Consider the following 25887-nt stretch of genomic DNA (forward strand, 5'->3'; position numbering starts at 1 on the left):
GTACCTAGGTTGTGCCTGGAGAAAAAAAGCTTACGAAAGTTCCCGGTCAAAGTTAAGTGAAAGTTTGAAATTTTCAGTCATGTGGCATCAGATCCAATCCGATGTGTTGGTTTCATTTCAACTGTAGGGAAAAAACGAGTCTTTTTTGAAATTTTTCAGCAACTTCTGCTAAAAAGTGATAAGTAGATAGCCTAATTCGCAAATTTTGTCTGAAACTTGAAATTTTTGTCAACTTTTTGAAAAATGAAATCATGACTTTTCAAGCAGTAAGAAAGATGATACTTTTTCTCAATTTTTGTTCAAAAGTAGGACATTATTTTGATTAATGATAAAGCGATGACAGAGTGATGCTTTTTCGGATATTTTAGAGAACAATTTACGGTAAAAAGCAACAATAACAATGTTAGCAAAAAGCAAGACTTTTTGGGAATTATAGGCAAAAAAAGATACTTTCAAAATTTTCAAAATGAACATTCACGTCTAGAAGAGGAGCGCAGTATGCGCGATAAACGGGTTATCTAGTAGCACCTGTTCACGTCACAACAATGCCTATTGTTGGGGAAACCATCTCGTCGCATCACGTCAACGTTGCAACGAAATTTATTGGAAGTGTGAAAAAATTATTGTCGGGTCGGGCTCGTGCCCTTCGGGCTTGTTTCAGGCTTTCGGGTTGGGTCGGGCTTTTTGCCGGAGTACTGGGGGCGGTTCGGGTAAGCCCGCGGGCTTGCGGGCTTACCCGAACCGCGCGGACCACTAGTACCTTACGCACAGGTTGATCTCGAACACTCGTATTCCTAGGTTTACTGGTAATCGTTCCATATTGCAATCATGTTCGCTCGCGTTTTAATACATTTCGTTTTTTCTATAATGATCGTCCACGTATGTACAGGGTTGAATATGACTCAATCGGAGTACAAGTCTCACGGAGGGTAAGTTTTCTCAAACCAAAACACTATGTTTAATATCATCGGGGCTTTTAATCTTAAGAATTGAAAACGGTAATCATGTTTCTCTATCAAAATCTAATTTTTGTCCTTTTTCTTTTTTCAAACAACAACTCGTATAATTATATTAATTAATATTGCCAGATGAGTTTGGGATTTTTGTCCCCTTCAAAAAAATGCCACACATTTGAAATAATCTGTTCTCAATACTCATTGAATTATTTTTTCACATGTCTCTTTTTGTAAATGAAATCTCGAAAATTACGCGTTAATACTTTTGAAATTATTGAGGATTCTTCAAAACGAGTACGTGCATTTTCTAAGTCAATTTTACATCGTATAAAAATGCAGATACGAACTAAAGTCGAAATCATTTTTTGAAAATTTTTCGGTTCCTTTCTCCTGAATTTTTTCATGAGACTCGTAAAGAGAAAATTTTCACATAAAAAAAAAATTAAAATTAAGTGGAAAATAGAAAAAATTCTTAGCGGTAAAATTTTTAAGTCTCTACAGTTGAAAGTTCAAAGCATTTTTGTAATTTAGTTTCGTAATTTTAATAGGTCACGAGATGCCAATTTTTGCTCGAGGGGTCTTCGATTTTTTTCAAAATCAGATCATGTTTGAGACATTTTTTCGATTTTTTTTGGCGGAGCTGTAGGGCTTCAAAGTTCTCCAAAATGACCGAAAATGGAAAGTTTCAGTTGCAAATTGCTCCGGTTGTACGTGGTATAGAATTTTCAACTTTTTCTCAAGTTGTAGTACTTTGAGAGGGTAATGGACGAATGATGTCAAAATCAGTATTGCCACTTTCAAAAACTTGAAAAAAATCGATTTAAAAACTTATAATTTATGTATAATCACGATGTACGCGAGTAAAATTCCGAAACATTCTCCGTTTAAGTCCTTTTCATGTAGAATAACATATAAAAAAATTGAACTGGCACTTTTTTTCATTTTCGAGAAAGAAAAATTACAAGTTTGGCACTGATTGCAAAAATACCATCAGAAACCTAAGAAATGAAAATTTTTGCATTTTTGAGATAAGTATTTTACCAATGTGTAGACGAACATGTGAAAACAATTTCCCTCTCCCGCAATTTGTCAACGAATTAACGAGAAATACCATTTTTCGTGCTGTAATTTTAAGAGTGAAACATGCTGAAAAAATTTCACCGCTGTTTTAAACAGAAGCAGAAACCTAAAAAATGAATATTTTTGCATGTTTTAAATATTTCACCAATATGTAGACGGACATGTGAAAAATCCCCCTTCCCCCTAACTTGTCAGTGAATTTACGAGAAATACTATTTTTCTTGCTCAGATTTTGCAAGTGATAGATACATATTAGGAAAATTTTGCCACCGTTTTAAACAAACGGAAAGAACACCATTTTCATAAAACTTTTTACTAGGGCTGAAAGAGGGTCAAGTGGGACGATTTTTACTCGACCGAAAATTGAGAGTACCTGTTTCAACTTAATGAGACCTTGCAAATATTTTGTTGTGTAGTCCCATCCTCTGGCTACAAAATGACTCCTCATTTTTCAAATTTGGTCCAAAAACTCGGGCTCCAGAGTCTCATAGAAAATTAACGTATATGATTCTGAATTTTTAATACGTTCTTCGCATCAACGAGAGCTCTAATTTGATATTCTCACAAGCTTTCTACGGTGAAAAATAATGTACCTAGACAGGAAGATCAGAAATTAGCATTTTGAGGCAATTTTTGAAATCACAAGTGTTCGTGTCAAGAGAAAACTATTCAATCGATATGAATCCAATTTTATACAGTGATGTAAATTAGCGTGTTACAAATTTCGAAATATAATGCCATGTTTCAAAAAAATCAGTTTTATCCCCTTTTTCTCATTTGGAGAGGCTGTAGCCTTGCCAACGGAAATTTCAGCATAAAACTTCATCGTCAATTCGTTGACTTATTGCGAGGAGGGAAATTTTTTTCAAATGTTCGTCTACACATTGTTAAAATATCACTTGTATTTTTTTTCTCGAAAATGAAAAATATACCTGTTCAATTTTTTGATACATTATTCTATACATGAAAAGGACTAAAACTGAGAATTTTCTCGTAAGTCCAGGGTTTTTTGGAAATGCCTTTTTTGTGATTTCTATAGTAAAAAAAAAAAAAACATACCGCTCTAATCCGCGAAAATCTAACATTAAAAAACACGTAAGCCCGACATACGAGATAAGCACAAGAATTTCATCAATTGTAAATTTGAAAACCTTGTAAGTCCTTGTTAAGAATCCCGTAAGTCATATGTAAGCACGATGAAAATCTCATATGTTGTCTTTAGAAACCTCGTATGTTTTTTCAAAGCGCATTAATCAACTAATAATAATTATTGATGAGCCTATAAAATATAATCAGTCCGTACCCTTAAGACCCCTAAAATATAATGATGCAATCTATAAAACTCCAAATAACAAGATGTGAATGTTTTAAATGCTTTTTTGTTCTCCTAAAAATGTCATGTACTCATGTCTCATGTTTCAGCCACTTTTACGAAACCAGTTAATGAAAAAATGAAAACATCGCTCTATACCCCCTTTGCCTATACACTTTGTGATTATATTTTATGAAAGCATATTAACAAATTCATCGAATTAAAAATGTAGCATATTGGGGCGTATTTTACCTCCAACTTTTTCCTATTTATGCCCCACTAAAAATGGGACGGGGCTCATCAAGGATTTGCTTTCAATAATCAGGTGTGTGGAATATGATTATACATATAAGATTAACTACCTCAAAGGGTACCCCCGGATAAGATAGGCAAAATGCCCTTAACCTATCGTATTTCGTTATTTTATAATCGCGAAAACTCGTATACTTGATGTCAGCTTATGAAACCCATCGACGATAAATCGTAAATTTTAGTAGATTCTCAACAAATCTGTGTAAACGCAAGGCGTACGAATACGCGTGATCAGCGAGTATGTTGTATTTACTTTATCATACGAGTCCTTTTGGCAGCTGAAATTCGTGTATGGAGTTGATTATTTTACGCGTAATTTACGATCATCTGTGCAGGTGCTCAAAACTCAGTTATACAAGGTAACAACTCGATATGCATCTGTGTCGCGCGAAACGCGTCATTTTCCTTGTATTCGATGTTCTTGTTCTTACGTACAGTATAATCAAACTGTGTCATCGATGCTGTGTTAGAATTCAATAACTGCGAAACAGTCGATTATTCATCGACTGCTTTGAAAACTTGAAATTTTTGATTTTAGGAAATACTCGTATACGCTGAAATGTGATGCCTTATAGCGAGGTTTAGTAACCAAAAAAATGTCCAATAATCGTAGATTGTACGATTTTTTTCTGCTTTGAAAAAAGAAAAAAACAATTGGCGGGGTTGGATTTGTTGGAAAACGAGACCAGGCGGGCTCCTTGGCCAAAAAGCGAACCTCTTGGCAATTTCGGAAAGATTTTTAGTGACAATTTTTGGCAAAAAAGAACACATTAGGATAGTTTTGGGAAAAGTGTTCGACTTCTTAACCCTTAAAGGCCTGGACCAAACTGGAAATGATGTGAAAAAATGCTTTCAATTTACTGAATAGGACTTACATGAATATCACTTTAATGTGTCGTATGCCCCCCTGCGCCCTCCCCCCACCAAAACTGGTTCCTAAATGAGGGGTAAATTTTTTCATTTTTTTGTAAATTACAAAAAAGCAAAATACCTAATTGGCCCAAAGGGTACCGCCGGATAAGATAGGCAAAATGCCCTTAATCTCGGATTTCGATGAAACTCACAGGGTATATTTAGTACCCCCAAAAAATAATTTTGGGCCCATAGCCCGCTCCCCAACCCCACCCCCCTCAGCCAGGGGGGCCAAAAAACGCGTTTTCCAGGGGGAAAATTCTGTATCTGCAGCGCGTAATTAAGATAAATTCATTCTGTAAACGAATATAGTGAGAGGATATATGGGGTTATCTCCCTGAATTTTTTCAGAATTTTTCATCGCATGGGGGGGGGAGAAGGGGGGACAAAAGAAAACTTTAAATCAACATTACTCCGGAACGAAAAAACATGCCTACCAAAACGATTTTTTCGTCAAATATGTAGATATCTTTAGGTCTACTTTCTATAGAAATCATCACCCGGCCATTTGGAGTGGTGGGTCGAGCTCAAAAGCTCAAGAAACTCTCAAAAAACCATGTTTTTTACGTTTTTCTCCAAAAATATGGACAAATGGCGAAAATTGAAGGGAACCAAGTTGTTCAGCGTGAAATTTTACCTCAGAATGTGTAATTGAAAATTCATTTATACCGCGCGATCGTAAAACTACACGCACAGAAGTATACCTATACATATCAAGATAGCTGAACGGGTATTCCTGGGGAAAAAAGGTGAAATGCCACTGTCCTTGGATTTCTGAAATTTCGATGAAATACTGTTGGGTACCTTTAAAAAAAATGTTGGAGCCAAAAAAATTTCCCCCACCCCACCTCCCTTGCTTGCAATAGCGAAAAAAATGTTTTTTTCGGGGGAAAAAATCATGCATCAACCAGTTTTGAAAAAAAATCTGTATTCACTCAAAATACTTGGAGAAGATAATGATTCTAGCAACGTGAATTTTTTTTCAAAAATTGTTGACACCCCAGGGGGGAGATATTGACCAAAGAAAAGTTGAAACCGCCGTATCTCCGAACCTAATTCAAGAACATGAAATTTTTTTCTAAAATAAAGCGTATCACTGTGTATCTGCATGAACACTATAATTGGTTTTTTTTTTTCAAATTTTCCCACCCTAGGTGGGTCATCTTCAAAAACTCAAAAAACAATCAAAATTGTGTTTTTTATGTCACGGCACCATCAATAAAAATCGATCTGTAACTTTGCATGCTGGCCTCCAAAAAACAATAGAAAACTAACTGACTTCTTGAAACTCCAATTTTGGGGCCATAGGCAGGCACCCCCTCTCCAAATTTTTTGGTGAAAGTAGATAAGACAATATGAGTATCGTTATCATATGAATCGACCTCGCTGAACACGAATATGAAGTTTGATTTGCAGTTGGACCCTTCTAACGGTCACATTGGGGAGAAGGGTTGCTCAAAAATTAAATTTTTTGTGAAAAATGCTTTGTTATAGCGCTATTTATGCCATGCAACTTGTTAACCAAGGTTTTCTTGAATTACCAGTACTTTTCAAGTACATGGTATCTAACTCAAAACTACCAGAAAGGTGACTTTTTGGTGTCAATCGTGAGTTACCAAGTACATAATATGTAAGTATACCTACCTACAGGGTGTCCAGAAATATCGTGAACCCCTTATTACACCATAAGGGGCGAAAGTGGACGTTTTAACGACGAGCATTGTTCACTGAGCGAGCTGAAGGCGAGCGAAGTGGACGAGTTTACTGAACGAACCGAAGGCGAGTGAAGCAAAATTTACTCGTCGTTATAAAAGTTCACTCTCACACCTTATAATGTAAGATATTTTACATTACGAATTATAAGAAAGTATACGCATTCGTCGCTGCTATGTGGGGACCATGGTATTCAGTTGAGTCTTGAGTCTCTGCAGAATACAGAGTATAATATTGTGGAAGTTATTAATTTTAATTACAAGGGTAATGAAATATGTAAGATAGATAAATCGTTATTCAAACAAAATTCGAACAAACACAGCACATGCACATGACGAAAGAACTGACCATAACCACACACTTTTGACTTCACAAACAACAAAATAATTCAATGCTTGATTAACGCAAAACCCAGAAAAATCTCAATAATCTCATAACAATGTGTTACTCATGTAAGCCCACTCGCGTTCGTTATCTTTTCGATGGGTTTCGGCTTGTGTTTGGTTAACGCGAGTGGAAAACTTCTGTACGTGTTTAGTTGACGCGGGTCGAAAGTGCCGGGATGAAAAGAGGGCTTTTCGCCCCGCATAGAAGGGGCGAAAGTGTGTACTTTCTTATCATGAGTAATGTAAATCTGTATTCACTCAAAATACTTGAAGAAGATAATGATTCTAGCAACGTGAATTTTTTTCAAAAATTGTTGACACCCCAGGGGGGAGATATTGACCAAAGAAAAGTTGAAACCGCCGTATCTCCGAACCTAATTCAAGAACATGAAATTTTTTTCTAAAATAAGGCGTATCACTGTGTATCTGCATGAAGACTATAATTGTTTTTTTTTCAAATTTTCCCACTCTGGGTGGGTCATCTTCAAAAACTCAAAAAACAATCAAAATGAGGGCTCATGTTTTCCCTTTAGGGGCACTTCTGGAGCTAGAAGTTTTCTGTACAACTTTCAACTAAAAATGACGGATTTTGCTGAAATTGGTAAAAATCCACAGTTTTTTTCCTTTTTTTCGGGATCCGCTCAATCTACTACATACAGGGTGCCCAGAAATATCGTGAACCCCTGTTGACCCCTCAAAAAGTTTTCTGCTTATTGTTTCGGTTGACCACAGTGAATGATAATAATGATAGCGCATGATTGATTGTTAGACTGAAATGATAACATTCCACCAATCATATGCATTAGGGTGACAATGAAATACACAGGGAAAAAATTTGTTCATTATTTTTTTACAGCACACCTGAAAAATGTGCTACATATGAGGTGTCAAAAAATGATCCCCAAAGTTTCATCCCTCTAAGTTGATTTTAACCCGTGCCTCAAGGGCCCCAAAGTTTTGAACGTAACGTCCGAGCGCGACCTTACAAGTCTCACGGCGACGCGTGGTGGAGAAATCATGGAGTACGCGCTACACGTAGGAAGTGCATTGAAGTAAGGATACACTGTATTTTTTTTCTGTTGACAATTGATGATTTTTTTTTCGTCACAAGCTAACTCTAAGACAGTTTTTAAATTATATTTTCCACGAAAAAACCGGATTATTCCATTTTACATTACTTTGGAAAAAAAATTGAGCTTTTAACACACGTTTTTGTATGTTTCTCTATACTTTTTCACCGCCTGCAAAAAATTCAAAAGGTTACAAGGATATAAAATTTACTTATTATGCTTATTCAATACCATATTTTTTCACTCACTGTCCATGTCCGATGACCATTAATTACCTACCTTATGAAAATCTGGTTTTCATTAATTAAGTCATGTTCATTCAATGGAATTAGTTTCTAGCTAGGATATAAGGAAAATGATGGCCATTGGACATGGATGGTGAGTGAAGAAATATTTAATATGTATAAGAAGTGAATTTTATATCATTGTAACCTTTTGGTATAGAGAAACGTGCAACAACGAGAACAGAATTGCGTTAATAGATCAATTTTTTGTTTAATTTTTTTCCACAGTGAAATAAAATTTAAAAATTGTGTTTTTTGTAGAAAATATTATTTAAAAACTGTTTTAGAGTTGGCTTGTGACGAAAAAACCAAATTATCAAAAAAAAAAAACAGTGTATCCTTACTCTACTGCACTTCGTACGCGTAGCGCGTAGTCAATGATTTCTCCACCACACGCCGCCGTGAGACTCGTAAGGTCGCGCTCGGACATTATGTTCAAAACTTTGGGGCCCTTGAGGCACGGGTTAAAATCAACTTACAGGGATGAAACTTTGGGGATCATTTTTTGACACCTCATAGCACATTTTTCAGGTGTGCTGCATTCAAAAATCTGAATTTTTTTTTTCATTGTCACCCTAATATGCATCTATTTCGCATTGCCAACCTATGTATATTTTAATAAACAAACTTTCTTAGGGGTTCACGATATTTCTGGACACCCTGTAGGTAGGTATACTTACATATTATGTACTTGGTAACTCACGATTGACACCAAAAAGTCACCTTTCTGGTAGTTTTGAGTTAGATACCATGTACTTGAAAAGTACTGGTAATTCAAGAAAACCTTGGTTAACAAGTTGCATGGCATAAATAGCGCTATAACAAAGCATTTTTCACAAAAAATTTAATTTTTGAGCAACCCCTCTCCCCAATGTGACCGTTAGAAGGGTCCAACTGCAAATCAAACTTCATATTCGTGTTCAGCGAGGTCGATTCATATGATAACGATACTCATATTGTCTTATCTACTTTCACCAAAAAATTTGGAGAGGGGGTGCCTGCCTATGGCCCCAAAATTGGAGTTTCAAGAAGTCAGTTAGTTTTCTATTGTTTTTTGGAGGCCAGCATGCAAAGTTACAGATCGATTTTTATTGATGGTGCCGTGACATAAAAAACACAATTTTGATTGTTTTTTGAGTTTTTGAAGATGACCCACCTAGGGTGGGAAAATTTGAAAAAAAAAAACCAATTATAGTGTTCATGCAGATACACAGTGATACGCTTTATTTTAGAAAAAAATTTCATGTTCTTGAATTAGGTTCGGAGATACGGCGGTTTCAACTTTTCTTTGGTCAATATCTCCCCCCTGGGGTGTCAACAATTTTTGAAAAAAAATTCACGTTGCTAGAATCATTATCTTCTCCAAGTATTTTGAGTGAATACAGATTTTTTTTCAAAACTGGTTGATGCATGATTTTTTCCCCCGAAAAAAACATTTTTTTCGCTATTGCAAGCAAGGGAGGTGGGGTGGGGGAAATTTTTTTGGCTCCAACATTTTTTTTAAAGGTACCCAACAGTATTTCATCGAAATTTCAGAAATCCAAGGACAGTGGCATTTCACCATTTTTCCCCAGGAATACCCGTTCAGCTATCTTGATATGTATAGGTATACTTCTGTGCGTGTAGTTTTACGATCGCGCGGTATAAATGAATTTTCAATTACACATTCTGAGGTAAAATTTCACGCTGAACAACTTGGTTCCCTTCAATTTTCGCCATTTGTCCATATTTTTGGAGAAAAACGTAAAAAACATGGTTTTTTGAGAGTTTCTTGAGCTTTTGAGCTCGACCCACCACTCCAAATGGCCGGGTGATGATTTCTATAGAAAGTAGACCTAAAGATATCTACATATTTGACGAAAAAATCGTTTTGGTAGGTATGTTTTTTCGTTCCGGAGTAATGTTGATTTAAAGTTTTCTTTTGTCCCCCCTTCTCCCCCCCCCATGCGATGAAAAATTCTGAAAAAATTCAGGGAGATAACCCCATATATCCTCTCACTATATTCGTTTACAGAATGAATTTATCTTAATTACGCGCTGCAGATACAGAATTTTCCCCCTGGAAAACGCGTTTTTTGGCCCCCCTGGCTGAGGGGGGTGGGGTTGGGGAGCGGGCTATGGGCCCAAAATTATTTTTTGGGGGTACTAAATATACCCTGTGAGTTTCATCGAAATCCGAGATTAAGGGCATTTTGCCTATCTTATCCGGCGGTACCCTTTGGGCCAATTAGGTATTTTGCTTTTTTGTAATTTACAAAAAAATGAAAAAATTTACCCCTCATTTAGGAACCAGTTTTGGTGGGGGGAGGGCGCAGGGGGGCATACGACACATTAAAGTGATATTCATGTAAGTCCTATTCAGTAAATTGAAAGCATTTTTTCACATCATTTCCAGTTTGGTCCAGGCCTTTAAGGGTTAAGAAGTCGAACACTTTTCCCAAAACTATCCTAATGTGTTCTTTTTTGCCAAAAATTGTCACTAAAAATCTTTCCGAAATTGCCAAGAGGTTCGCTTTTTGGCCAAGGAGCCCGCCTGGTCTTGTTTTCCAACAAATCCAACCCCGCCAATTGTTTTTTTCTTTTTTCAAAGCAGAAAAAAATCGTACAATCTACGATTATTGGACATTTTTTTGGTTACTAAACCTCGCTATAAGGCATCACATTTCAGCGTATACGAGTATTTCCTAAAATCAAAAATTTCAAGTTTTCAAAGCAGTCGATGAATAATCGACTGTTTCGCAGTTATTGAATTCTAACACAGCATCGATGACACAGTTTGATTATACGTAAGAACAAGAACATCGAATACAAGGAAAATGACGCGTTTCGCGCAACACTGATGCATATCGAGTTGTTACCTTGTATAACTGAGTTTTGAGCACCTGCACAGATGATCGTAAATTACGCGTAAAATAATCAACTCCATACACGAATTTCAGCTGCCAAAAGGACTCGTATGATAAAGTAAATACAACATACTCGCTGATCACGCGTATTCGTACGCCTTGCGTTTACACAGATTTGTTGAGAATCTACTAAAATTTACGATTTATCGTCGATGGGTTTCATAAGCTGACATCAGGTATACGAGTTTTCGCGATTATAAAATAACGAAATACGATAGGTTTCCGCATGGTTGTTTCATCCTGGTCTTAACGGCCAGTTTTTTTGAGACTCGATCGCTTCACAATACTTTATTGAAGTACCTACACGGGAAAAAAATTGATAAAAATTACTATTTCAGTATAGTAACCGGATCCCATTCAAAAATAATAGTGATTTTTACTCAGCCAAAAAATACATTTTACCTGGAAATTAGGTAAAATTTATTACTCTCATAGTAAAATTTACTAATCTCATAGTAAAAATCACAATATTTTTGAATAGGATCCGGTTACTGTGTGAAATGGTAAAAATTATCCATAATTTTTTTTTTCGTGTACGCTGTCTGTACTTTACGCACAAGTTCATCTCGAACACTCGTATTCCTTAATCCTTAGGTTTTCAGGCAATCGTTCAATATTGCAATCATGTTCGCTCGCGTTTCCTCGTATATAATTTTTATCTTTGATGATCGTCCACGTATGTACAAGGTTGAGTATGACTCTATCGGAGTACAAGACCCACGGAGGGTAAGCTATCTTAAACCAAAACAATATGTTCAATATCATCGGGGTTTCTATCTAATTGTAAGAATCGAAAATAATATCATGTTTCTCTATCGAAATCTAACTTTTTACCTTTTTTTTTAAAGCAACAACTCGTAGATATGGATGTCTACAACATACTCGGTAAGGTAGCAGAAAGAAGTTAAGTAGAAGCCATCTACTTACATAAAGCAGTATAATTTACTCTAAATCAAAAAATTTCAGGTTTTTGGGGGGGTTAGTACGCGGGAAGGGGACTAACACGAAAATTGTTGATATTTTTGGGTTCAGCGCGAAATTTTAATCCATTTTGATAGGTCACACGGCTACTTTTGAAAAAAAATTGCGAAGTTGGCATTTGATGAAAAGTTGTACTGACCCAACTTTGAAAATTAATTGTGACGAAATGTGCCGGTCGAATTTCGTGAATGTGATGATTTTGGAAAGGTAAATGTGTGGTCTAACGGGACATTCGTTATTTTGCTACAGAGGGGACATCCCAGGTCAGAGGGGGGTGGGCTTTTTAATCAACCCAGAGTGGAGCAAAAAACTGAAAAAATTCAAAACACTTTCAGATAGAATAGCCATAGCCGAATTTGACATAGGAGGGAAAGGGAATTCCACTCTCTCTCTGATCCAGGTCTATGCCCATACAACAGCAGCGGAAGTAGAAGAATTGTCTAGATAGCTATAAAAATAACACCAAGAATCTAACAATAGTCATGGGTGATTTTAATAGTAAAATTGGGCAGAGGGAAATTGGGGAGGAAAAGTTGTTGGTCCCTACAATTATGGTATAAGAAATGAAAGGGGGGAGAAGTTGGTCCAATTTTGCCATGAACATCAACTAAAAATAACAAACACCTGGTTTAAAAAGAGGAAAGTCAAGAAGTGGACCTGGATCTCCCCAAACTTGGAAACAAAAAACCAAATTGACTATATTTTAACCCCCCAAAACGAAAAATACATCAAAAACTTCGATGTAATCAAAAAGTTTAGCTTTCTCTCTGATCATAGACCAATACAATGTGAAATTGCTACAAATTGGCGCCACAGACACAAAAAGAAACTAACTGAGTCTAAAACAAAATTAGAAAGCACTGATCGAGAAAAGTACCTTACGGAGCTCAATAAAACGATTAAAGATACTGACGTTGAGAGGCTCTTAGCAGAAGGTTCGGTCGATGAGATTGATAACTGGGTGGAGGATAAACTAGTAAACTCTGGTTTAATGGTTAGAAATCCCCGAGGCACAGGGGAGGAAAGAGAGGTATCGGAAATGGGAATAGAACTCAACACTTTGATTAAAAAAAGGGATAAACTGAGGTATAAAAAAGAAAAAATGGGAATTGATAAAGTAGAGCTGAATGTACTGTGCTAACTAGTTAGGAGACTCTTGAGGGAAAAAAATAAAGAAAAAGAACAAAATCTAACTTCAAAAATTCTAGATTCATCAAAAAGCACAAAAAAATAAACAAAGTGAGATCACTTGGTACCCAGTGGATCACATATATGTGCGATCAGGATGGTAATAGAAAATACTCCAGGAAATAAATAAATAAAGTGGCAACCGAATTCTACAAAGAAATTTACAATTCAACAAGTAATAATATAACAGCGCTAAAAACTGACCATCTGGAGGCACCAGCTCCTTTCCTCAGCTCGGAGGTGGAGGAAGTACTAAAAAATTTGAAAAATAACAAGGCCTCTGGAATTTATAATATTACAAATGAACATTTAAAATTTGGGAAGGGACCCATATTGATAGACTTTTTGACCAAATTTTTTAACAAAATTCTCTACACTCAAACAATCCCAAAAAAATGGAAAGAATCAGAGATTATCTTAATTTACAAGAAAGGGGATAAGCATAAAATTGACAACTATCCCCCAATAAGCTTGAGTCCCACTCTGGCCAAAGTTTTTTCAAAATTACTAGAGAATCGTATCAAGGAGGCTCTACTGCAGCAACAACCCTGCAAACAGGCTGGTTTCCGGAAGGGCTTCTCAACGTCAGATCACCTTTTCACAGTTAACCAGCTGATAGAAAAAAGTGCAGAATATTAAACTAGCCTCCACCTCGCCTTTATTGACTTCAGAAAAGCCTTTGACTCCTTGGTACACCAGTTTTTGATAAATGCCATTAGTAATCAGGGCATTCCTTTTATCTACGTTAAACTAATTCAAGAAATGTACACAAAATTAAAAGCTAAAATAAAGACCGATATAATGGGGGATCTATTCGATATTAAAAAAGGAGTAAAGCAAGGAGACCCTCTATCTCCCATTCTTTTCTGTGCAGCTTTCGAACAAATCTTTAGAAATTTATCTTGGGAGGGTATGGGAGTCAAAATTAACGGGGTATTTCTAAATAATCTACGATTCGCGGATGATATAGTTTTAATATCGGAAAAACCTGAGGAGTTACTCAAGATGTTATCCGACTTAGCGAGGGCAAGTAAGGAGGCGGGATTGAGTATTAACTTTGGAAAAACTAAAATTATGTCCAACTGTGCTTCCCTGGAAGAAGTTAAAATAGAGGGCCAAAAAATTGAAAAAGTTAGAGAAATCGTATATCTGGGCCAAGTCTTATCACTTGAAAACAGTATGGAAAAAGAAATCAAAAATAGAATTGCGAGGGGTTGGGGTAAATTTTGGTCCTTAAAACATATTCTGAAGGGGAAATTTTCAACAAAAAACAAAAAAGAAATCTTTAATAGCTGCGTCGCACCAACTATAACCTAAGGATCCCAGACCTAGACACCTTATAAAAAGTCTTATCTTAAAATTACAAACAACACAGAATGCCATGGTCAGGTCAATGTTAGGGGTGTCAAAAAGAGAGAAAATCAGAACAATAGATATATATAAAAAATTTAGGGGCTTGACTGATATTGTCTTTGGTTGTAAAAGAAAAAAGTGGGAATGGGCAGGTCATATTAGTAGGGCGAAGGATGAAAGATGGGGGTATAGACTGCTCCACTGGTTCCAGATCGGAACAAGAAGGCCTGGAAGGCAGAAGGCGAGGTGGACCGATGATATTACGGACCTTCTAAAACACAAATTTTTTGAAAGAGTGGCGGATAATTGGGTAGAATGGGCCCGGTTGAAGGAGACTTTTGCTCGACAGGGGGTTTGGCATCGGAGTTAAACTTTTGTATGTGTGTCTGTAAATCTGTATATTGTGTGCCAATAAAAGTTGATTTGATTTGATTTGAACGGGACATTCGAGAAAAAATTGTCCCCTCCGCATACAACAGGAACTAGGGCGGAAAAAGCTCAAAAAATGGGCAAAAATTTCGTTTAGGGTTGCATAACTTTTGATTGTGCAGGAGGCCGATAGAAAATTTCGTATTTTCAGCATCCCAAGATACCAGCCTATCAATCCCCGGTCGAATTTTTTGTCCCCCTTCTAGGTCAAAAATGAAAAAATACCCCTTTTTGACCTGTCCCCACCCTACGTGCAACCAGAAAATTTTTTTTTGTCATTTTTGTAAATGCCCAAGTGGTACTGACGTTATGCAAAGTAAATTTTTCGTCCCCAAAAAAAGTTCGGTAACATCGATTTCTAGAGCACTTTTTGCCTCGTGGACTGTAGACTAAGAATTTTTACTCGCGGACATCGAGGTTATACATAAATTATAAGTTTTCAAATCAATTTTTTTAGGTTTTTTAAAGTGGCAACACTGATTCTGACATCATTCGTCCATTACCCTCTCAAAGTACTACGATTTGAAAAATAATTCAAAATTCTATATTTCGTACAACCGGAACAATTTGCAACTGAAATTCTCCATTTTCGGTCATTTTGGAAAACTTTAAAACCCTACAGCTCCGCCAAAAAAAAAAAAAAAAATCGAAAAAATATCCGGCTTGCGTCATTTGTCATCGTTTGATTATCTCGCTAAACATGATCTGATTTTGAAAAAAATCGAAGAACCCTCCTACAAAAATCAGCCGATTCGGTGTGGAATGACGCAATGGTTCTTAGCGGTTGTGTAAAATCTTGCACTCAACCAAATTGCACGTACTCTGCGTCTCTGCAATTGACGAAAATTTTGCATATGAATTTTTCTCCTACAGTTGGAATACATTTCTCTTACTAGACCATGATTTCGTTGGCTCTGTTGGTGAATATGTGTACATGAACGTTTTATGTTACAGACCAAAAATATGTGATAAAACCGGCTTTGACACAATTTGTTCAAACAACTTCTCAAGCGCAACATCAGGCTCATGCGGTGGTCACTATATAAGATTTAATGGTAATGATATTATAGAAACCATTCTAGCTTGCAGGAATTCCGGTTATGTCACTGTAGGATGCGTCTACACCTACGACGGAGCCATTAGAACTACTGGTGTTGACCTAGGTATCTGTGTTTAAAATACGAGGTAGGTGCAGTAAAACAAAGAGAAGTTATTTCTATGTACCACTGACGAAGGAACCCAATTTTTTTTTTAATTTAATTATATTTACGTACACATACATATTAATCAAATTTAGTCGTAAGTTTTCCAGTAGAGTAGAGTAGTATCAATTGATTATTTTAATTCGTTGAAATTATGTATCTGCGAGTGTAATTTTATTGATTTATTTTATTGTTAAGTATTTATTTTATTTCTCATTTAAATATATTTTACGAGCATCCCATGCAATGTGTTTTTCTTTCTCGAGTGTATATTGTACTTCTGTACCGACAGTTCAATCTGTACATAGTAAATAATTGATGTGAGCACCTTAATTTATTCTGAGTTGAAAGTCGACCAGAAAAAATTTGTCATCTCCAGAGATATCCTTGGAGCAGAATAATAGAGGCTTCAGATCAGCCCGAAAATGGTGGCAATCGATTCGATGCGTCCAGAGTTTCAGATTTTCATCTCAATGTTACCTTATGTAAGTATTTGCCCTTTTTGTATGTACATAGAAATCGAATACCTAATATCTCTTTTTTTTGTCACTGGGTCATTCCATATATTCGCGTGTAGTTTTCACCTTTTTCGCACATTTTTGATTATTAAAAAACACCTTTTACAATACAAGGTGTTTTTTAATAATCATTCCATATATGTCAATATTTCAAAAATATGTAGTAAAAATTGTGGGGGGGGGGGGCTGAAGGCACTGGAGGGACTAGATTAGTATAGTAGAAGATCTGACTTCATATTCGTGCTCAGCGGTATCGAATCATGCGGAAACGACACCTCATTCATTAATATTGAATTCTCCCAAATATCTCATTTTACTCCCCTCCTCCCCTACGACACTTTTTTTCAATTTTTCACCACGACGACGCACCAAAACAAAAATTTCGAAAAAAATATACGATACTTGGGGTCAAAAATATGTATGTACAATGTACATTCAAAAATTGTACCTCGCGCGGTAGTACAGGAGATACACGTTTTTTTCAAACTTTATTTTTTTTGACCATGTTGCACCCCCCTTTGGGACCTTGGGGAAAATTATATGTTACTATGGCCGCTTCGCGCCCCAACCCCCTTACTCGATCCTGGGGCTTCGCCTCCAAACCTCCCTTCCCTCTCTCAAAACTCGCTTTTTCAAGATTCACCCCAAGTCCCTTTGCTTACAACTTACTAAGCAAAATTAATAATTAAAAAAAAGAAATACTCGGCTGAGAATTATGTTGGATTTTTTGTTTACTATTATTTTGATTATAAATAAATTTAATTTTTCATGCTTTAACTAAAAAATTTTGAATTCAAAATGTTTTATAACATATCTACGCATCATAAGGAAGATTTTAGGAATTCAGTTCAAAATGCAATTTGGAAGAAAACATACTTCCAAAATTTTTTAAAATTGATTTAGGGTCTCTTTTACTAAATTTGGGGCCCTCAAAATCAAAATTTGGACCTCGCTATAATTTTCGCATCAAGTACTCGTCGAGAGCGTTCTGTTTTAAAAAAAATTAGCTTCCTAGGTGTAATTGGGGCTGAATGAGAGCCTGCTGAACTTTTTTTGTTCGTTTTTTGCTTGTAGCTTTATACTATAGATACCTTAAAAGTCTGTAACAAACTTATGTTGCTTAGAGATGCCCAAGGAACAATTTAATGTAAAACAAGCAAGGTCACAGGTGACCTGGCAACGGGTTCCCCGGAAACTGGTAAAATGATTGAATATTCCATAAATTTAAATTTTCATCAAAATGATCAAAAATGATGAAGTCGATCACTGTGATACATTTTTTGAACTGTTGCTGTGGTTTTTTGGAATAATTTCTCAAAAATAATCGAAACTCGAAAGTTACCAGGAAGGTAATTGATCTTCTCTATCACAACATGTGATTCTTGTAGGTGATTTTTCATTAAGATTTTGAAAAAGTTTCAAATTATTAGGAAAAAGAATCACCAAGCATCAAAAAGAATTAGGATTTTGGAACAGACATTTAGGTAGTTATTAAAAATACAAATGAATAAATTTCAATTCTGAACAAAAGATTATCACAGACACAACAAACATAATTTTCAATCATTAATTGCTATAAGATAATATTTTAATTGAAATCCAGTATGGCTCAAACATAAATTGCGAAGAGCAAGAGTGTGATGATTCAACAGAAATGAAGTGATCGGCAGAATCGTTGATAACGAAAAGCGCACAGGTATCTACTTATTTAACGAATGTGTTATTTAGCTGGTGCTGAAAAAGCTATGAGTAATGTACCGACCATCGGAAACGAATAAAAGTTTATTAATATCCAATAGTTTGAAGATTTGTTCCAATCGGCAACTGTGCTGAAATAAACGAAATACATAAATGATAGTCGAATTTCTGCTCCGAGTTACCTTACTCTAAGTAGCAAAAAAAACAGAGCTATCATATTACCTAAACACAGACGGCTAGAACTACAAAAAATCAAAAGCAACCATACCTATAAGATTCACATTAAACAAACCTGATTTGAAAAAAATGAATGAGAAATGTATGGAACAAATCTTCAAGCCAATGGATATCAATAAACTTTTATTCGTTTCCAGTAGTCCATAGGTTACTCGTAGCTTTTTCAGCACCAGCTAAATTAACCCATTCGCTAAATGCGATCTTTTCCCTATCAACGATTCTGCTGAAATAAACGAGATACAAATGTACATAAAATAAAAGTCAAATTTCTGTTCGAGTACTCGTAACTTCGTCAACATCGGCTTGCGCTTTTTCCCGATCACTTCGTTTCTGTTGAATTACATTTGCCCTTCGCAAACTTGATTCATGAACTTTTAAATACTCATACTATAATTTTGAATTACATAGAAATTCCAGACATACGTGAATATTATTATTATTCACAATAATTTTATTTATTATCAATCATCATTATCAATGATGATAAAATAAAATAATAAATTTAAATCCGTGACGTAAGCTGATTTCCCACCAATACGAAAAACGAAAAGGTAATTCATGCTGACTTCCACCAATAGAAACAAATGAAGGTAATTCACATAGTACGACTCTAGAGTGCGTCGTTGTGGATTGAAGAAACTGAAAGTGACTTGGCAAGCACAAAGGTGTCTCAAGTGTATCAACACCTAAGGTACCTTTCTACATAACGTGGCGCACTGGAAAATTATCCTTGGCGATTTTAATAGGGTTTCCCGAGGCGGGGCTCGGGGAACCCTAAAAAAAAACATCTATCAAACCATCATGTTACCTAAACTCAGATTGCTAGAACTACAAATTTAAATCATTACCTGTGAGGTTAACACAAACCTGATTTGAAAAAACAAAATATAAAATGTATGGAACAAATCTTCAAGCTACTGGAAATAAATAAACTTTCGTTCGTTTTCGTAGATCGATATTTTACTCGTAGTTTATTCAATTTTCAACACAGGCAAAATTAACCCATTCACTGAATGCGCTTTCTTCGTTATCGGCGATTCTAACTATCACTACGTCTCTGTTGATTTACTGTTGTCCTCGGTTAACTTGATTAGTTGATTCATGAACTTTAAATAAAGTATAATTTTAAAAACAATTTTTGTTCAAATTAAATCATGAATTTCATTGAAAATTCAAGATGGACATTCATGAAGTGATAAGAGATTTTTGTTGTTTTTGATTTTGATTGGAGGAACACCAAGAATTGTTGGCTGATAAAAACAAAGTAGAAAGAGTTTAGCAATGTTTACTATTTAGCATTGAAGAAAGTGACTTGGCAGATACAAAAGGAGTCTTATGTATAGCGTAATACGCAACACATAAGACACCTTTCTAAATAACGTGGAGGGCTGAATTGCTGAAAGCGATTTTAATAGTGTTCCCCTTGGCGGGGGAACCCTAAAAATTGGAGGTGGGATACAAAACCAATACTCCGCGCGAAAGGGTTAAATATCTCGGATGTGAGATATCTTATGAAGGAGAAGTCAACTCACAACTTCAGATGAATAGTAAGCAGAGCAATAAACCGAGCCATCCCTCCAAGAAAAGTTGGAGCCAAAACTCGAATAAGGATCTACAATTGTAGATGGAGAAAAAACAGCTTTTTCTACTACCTAACTGGGAGAAAAAACATTTCCTACATTGCCCAACCTGACGCGAATATTCAGCTCGCGGATACTATCAATAAATGGGTATTTCCGCGGTCTTATGACATAATATTTAACCAATCATACCCCAGAAACGCGCGCATCCGCTGCCTCTGCTGCTTGGTCCAGACTCATTTTTACCCTAAGCTCACAGTTGCTAGTTCCACTGCACAGTCAGTATCCAATGTACTGCTGAACTGCCTGGTCAGCTCTCCAAGACTCAATGCTTGGGGGCTACCATGGTGGATTCGGGGGTTAGAATATTCATTCTCATTGATTCAATTCGTTCTATTAGTGTGGGTGGATGAAACTAGCCAAGTTCGTGGAGCTCAGGGGTCACTATTTACGGAAGTGATGCTCTTTATTTTCGTGTCCAATTTAATTGGATAGGGAATCTTTTCACACTGACTTGTGATACTCCCTATAATTAATTCTATTAATTAAGTCAGAGCAAGAAGAACTTCCGGAAGTGTACAACCATGCAATAAGCAATTTTTAATTAAGTTCTAGCATGAGTGGAATTAATTATATTGTCTTCCCAACTCAACATAGTCCCAGGTATTTATCCTTTCTTTTACTAATTTTTTATCCAAAAAATACCATCCGAGAATAGGCTACGAATTAGCAGTAATTCTCATCCTCCCTTTCCTTCTCCATTAATTACTCTCAAGAGATATCAACTCATGTTGTTCTTTTCTCGTAATTTGAGATAATTAGATGTACTTGAAGAAGATCTGTGTTATTATTTACGTATATCTATTCGTTTCCCAACACTCAAATTTCGTCCTATGATAATATTGGTTGCTTGGTCACTCACCCACAGGAAATAATAAGGAGTAAATTCCCAATTTACGAGTTTTTATTAATTCTGGCTCAAACCCTTCCGATATTTAGGGTTGGACCCCCATGAGGTTCTCGGTCTGAACCAAAGGTACTCAGAGGGTCCTGATCATGTATAGAGATTAAGGATCGAAGTAATTAGCACCCTAGAGATGCATAATCTCCCCCTACACAATAAGCTGGCAAGACTAAGGAACTATGGAAATATGCCATCTTTGGTTATTTATGTAGAAAGAAATTTTCAAGGACTCAATTTATTAATAATACCACCAATTTACGTTATTTTTTTTACCTCATATTCATTTTAATACGCAAAATAGACATTTTTTGATTCCATTTCGTTATATGTATGACTGAAATGAAAAAATCACATGACAGTCAAAACTACAACCCTGAAGAAAATGGCGTATTTCCATACCTGGTATCTAGTTCCTTAGCAAGACCAATGCTGCCATATGGAAGCAAAATATGGACGATGAGAAAGGATATAAAAAGCAGAGTAACAGCAGCGGAAATGAGGCTTATGGGAACCACGGCAGGATATACGAGACAAGACAGGGAAAAGAATGAAGACATCCTGAAGGAGCCAGGAGCAGAGCCAATCATTGGACATCTGAAAGATTACAGAAAGAAATGGCGAAGACGTGTTGATAGAATGTATGACGAATGGTCCCCTCAAAAAGTCAAAGAATAACTATACTCATACTGGCAGGAGGGAGCAGAGGAGGAGCAGAGAAAGACCAAAGAAAAAACTTGATGACATATCGGCGAACAATTCTTCTATGCAATATCCCAGATAGGCATGCTTTGGGGGGGGGGCGTTTATAATTGCAGGATTATTACACCTATGGAGAGAGGGGTTTAGATTTGGTTTATCAAATGCTGTTTTTATTTTTCAAAAATTTGCCCAAAAATTTATAATGATGATGATGATGATGATGAAATTTTCAAAAGTTGAAAGTATTAAAATGGCACTATATGTGCGAGTTACAATTTAAAATTCTGAAAAAATTTCCACAGATGTATCTTGTGACGTGACGTGTCGTCGTTTCCTTATAAGCGGTAGGCTTGTTGGCCTGTCTGCTGCGGTGTGGAACCTGCTGAGGATGAGCCTGAGGTATCCGTGAGTTTCCTTTTCGAAATATTCAATTTTCGAGTTGGGATCTTTTGATGGTGAGGAAGCACCTCCTCCCCCAAATTCGGGCAAAATTTTACAAAGAAAAACCTGGGGCATGTGATATATCGAATTGTATGTTTTTGGTAACGCTGAACACGAATATGACGTTAGATTTTTGACTGGACCTCATCCAGGGCCCCCAGAACCTCGCCAAATGGGGTAAAAGTTCAAAAAAGGGCGTTATTGTTCGTACGACACATGAAATAGTACGTTTTCGATATCGCTGAACACGAATATAGCCTTAGTTTTTCAAATTAACCTCACCCACGGCTCCCAGAACCTCCTCCAGTGGGTAAAATTACAAAAAATTTGTTGGAAGATGTGGATGGGGTCCAAACAAAAATTTTACGTCATATTCGCGTTCAACGTCGAGGAGCAGAAAATCTGTATAAATACAATGGAAAAAACGTAAAAAAAAGACAGCTTTCTTTCCGCAATATCTCTTATAATTTTCCACTGCCATGCCGCTGCAATACTTATAGGTACCCTGTTCTTCCTTTTTTTTTGAGCGATTGCAATTCAACAACAGCGCCCAGAGGTAGCAAAGCAACAGCAACAGCGATCGGTTAAAGAAGGTAATTTTTCGTACCGTTGGCGCTGGTGGCCGTTTTGCCTGCGCGAAAGCTTCGCCGTGGCGCGGCGTGATTTATGGAAAAATTAGCCGCCGGTTACAATTAATCATTTTCATTTCGTTGAACAAGATAACCATTTGCGGCGCGCAGCGCAACGTACTGTCGAGAGAAGAGGCGAACGAAGCGCGAAAACGAAATTTTTTCACGTCATTTTTCCCCCCGCTCGTTTTCTTTTGCTCGCGGTTTGAGCAGTGCGGATGTAAGGTAGTCGCCCTCCTCACCTTCGGTTGCTGAATAGTGGAACAGGCGATCGAGCGAGGTCGAAAAATGAGTTTTTTTTTCCTTCTTAATGCGATAGGTAATGTAAGACGTATAGCTAGAGTGAGGTACGTATATTTCGAAACGAACTGCCTAAATAAATATGTAAAAAGAAAGCGAGAAAGGGGAGAAAAAAAGAAAGATTTTATTTCGCTAAGAAAAAATCAAAGTTTTACAAACACGAGAGAGATCAGATCGCTATCAGCAATACTTTCTTATACGTATATTCTCTTACTTCCTGCTTGTTCTGCTCCTGTGCTACGACGAGATAGGCAGGTATTTTAACTACAACTACACGTACGAAGGTATAAAAAGTCCCTTCTAATCGCGTTATAAAGATGGTAAAGGTATTATTTTCAAGCGAACACGCTCGCACACTCATTTTCCTCCCAACACAGCAGCACGTTCCTTCCTCGTACCACTACAAAGTTGTACGCTTTAACGCGCGCATACTTATTAAATCTTAAACCATAAATGGAATTGCCAACTTTTATTTAGGTATAAGTAGGTACTTTACTTACCTAACATAAGTGTACGATACACTACGTTATAGGCGCAGGTATTACGTCTCGATGGCGAGAGAAAGGAAATATGCAGGAAAAGCAGACGAGTCGAAGAAAGAAAGAAAAAGAAATCAACCTACTCACTAAGAGCAGGAAAGGAAAAAAATGAGCTATAAAAGTATAGCGTAATGTGCTCTCATGGACCTATCTATAGGTATAGACAGGCAAATATTATTATTATACGAGTATTTTACTTAAAATCTACGTATACGAACGTAGAAAAAAAATGAGAAAAGCGTCTTTATACACGTACAGAAAAAATCACACAGGCATTATAACCTCGTATTTGTGACGACACGATACCGGAAAAAGTATACGTAAGATTTACGAATTTATTTATACTAAATTTATTTTGTGGTTTCCAGTTATGCATTTTCGAATAACAATATTAGTGGGTAAAAGTGAAGTATTCTCGTGGAAGATGATGGTACCTTTGGAAGATCGAACATGGAAAACGAATTCTTCAAAATGAGAAGTTAATGAACCCAAGAGAACGTCTGATTGTTCGAATGGATTTTCAAAAGTGGTGAAAATTGCTTTGAAAAACGGCGACCGAGGCCGAAAAAAGCAATAAAAAAATCGAGAAATCAGTTTCAACGAGATAATAGGTATGCACTTTTTCTTGAAAAAAAAATGAGTTTGATAATGACAATTCATCTGAAATCACAAATTTTGCGTTCCAACATAGGACTTGCATGAAATTTTTCCAACCTTACAAAAGTAAATCGAAAGATCGGGCAAAAATTTACCATCTGAAAAAATTTTAAGTGCCAAAGTGCCTTTTAAGATTTTTGGTGAATTTTTGAAAATCAAATTAAGGTTAAAAATGAAGGGAAAATTCAAAATCTTACCAAATTGACGAAGTACGCTAAAATTTGGGATATACCTACTCTATTTTCGACCTGCCAAATCGATTGGAAATGGTTGACGAAATTTTGTTGAAATTTCAAGTTTTAAAAATCTGCTGGAGATTCCAGGAATTTTCAAAAAGTCGCTGGAGGCTCTAAAATGACTTGAACCCACCTGAAGTCATCTTCGGAGAGTGCTAAAATTAAAGTGCAGAGTAAATGTCCGCTTTTCATCTCCATTTTCATGAAATTTTGTGAATATTTCAAGTTTCAGAAATCTACTGGAGGCTCCAGTAATTTTCAAAAAATCGCTGGAGACTCCAAAACGACGTGAAATCCACCTGCAGTCGACTTCGTAGCGTATTGAAATTAGTTTGCAGAGTGAATTTCGTCTTTCCAACTCCATTTGATGAAATTTTGAGGGAATTTCAAGTTTTAAAATCTGCTGGAGGCTCCAGAACTACTCTAAACGGTCTGAAACAGTTTATAATCGATTTGGCAGGTCGAAAATAGAATATATCCCAAATTTCAGCTTTCTACGTCAATTTGGTATGATTTTGATTTTTCCCCTCATTTTTGGCCTGAATTTAATTTTCAAAAATTCGCCAAAAATCCAAAAAGACACTTTAGCACTTGAAATTTTGTCAAATGATAAATATTTGCTTGCTCTTTTGATCTATCTTTGTAAGGATTGAAAAATTTCGTGCAAGTCCTATGTTGGAACGCAAAATCTTCGATTTCGGACGACCTGTCAATCAAAATGGCCGCCATTTTGTGAGTAACGCCATATTTTTTTCAAGGACGAGGGATAGAAATGTTCCTTAGGTCTCCCCCTTCAAGAAAAAAGTTGTCCCGGAGGATCTCCAGGGTGGAGCAGTAGATCCTTATGTGGGTTCACCCCCCTCCATCTCAGTAGAATTTTTATGATAATTTTTTCCATAATTTCTCCCTTTTCCCCCTCGCTCTGCAATTCGGCTTTCTAAAAAATAAGTACCTATAGTCACAAAAATCGCCTAAAATATTGCGAAACTGTACACAATGCTCCAAAAATTAACCAAATGGGTGCAAATTATGTTGAAAATCTTTGAAAAAGGAATAAAATATCATTTGCAAAAATTCGTCCTTTTTTGTAAATTTCAGTTTAAAAAACTTTTGGCGAAAAATGAAGCATTAATTTTTCAAATTACGAAATTATACGTACTTACTTTTCCTACGTTGTTGGCATGTTGGCAAAAATGTGACTTTATTCGAAGCAGCTGAAATCAGAACTTTTTCAATTTTTCCCACAAAAATGAACTTTTTTGTTGCACTTTAAAAAACCCCAAAAAAGGCACTTTTTACGATGCT

The 25887-nt window shown here is 36.3% G+C and overlaps 1 protein-coding gene and 1 long non-coding RNA gene across 2 annotated transcripts in view; one reads left to right on the forward strand and one right to left on the reverse strand.

The window, feature by feature from the left end:
• The window catches only part of Nckx30C, a 199682-nt gene that overhangs the window by 170292 nt on the left and 3503 nt on the right, over window positions 1-25887 (reverse strand). The window lies entirely within an intron of this gene.
• LOC135847381 (uncharacterized) lies at window positions 677-16326 on the forward strand. The gene is made up of 2 exons (XR_010559160.1): window positions 677-929; window positions 15837-16326. It is a non-coding gene; the product is annotated as an uncharacterized LOC135847381 (long non-coding RNA).

Source organism: Planococcus citri, chromosome 5 (genome assembly GCF_950023065.1).
Source record: "Planococcus citri chromosome 5, ihPlaCitr1.1, whole genome shotgun sequence".
Lineage (NCBI taxonomy): Eukaryota > Metazoa > Arthropoda > Insecta > Hemiptera > Pseudococcidae > Planococcus > Planococcus citri.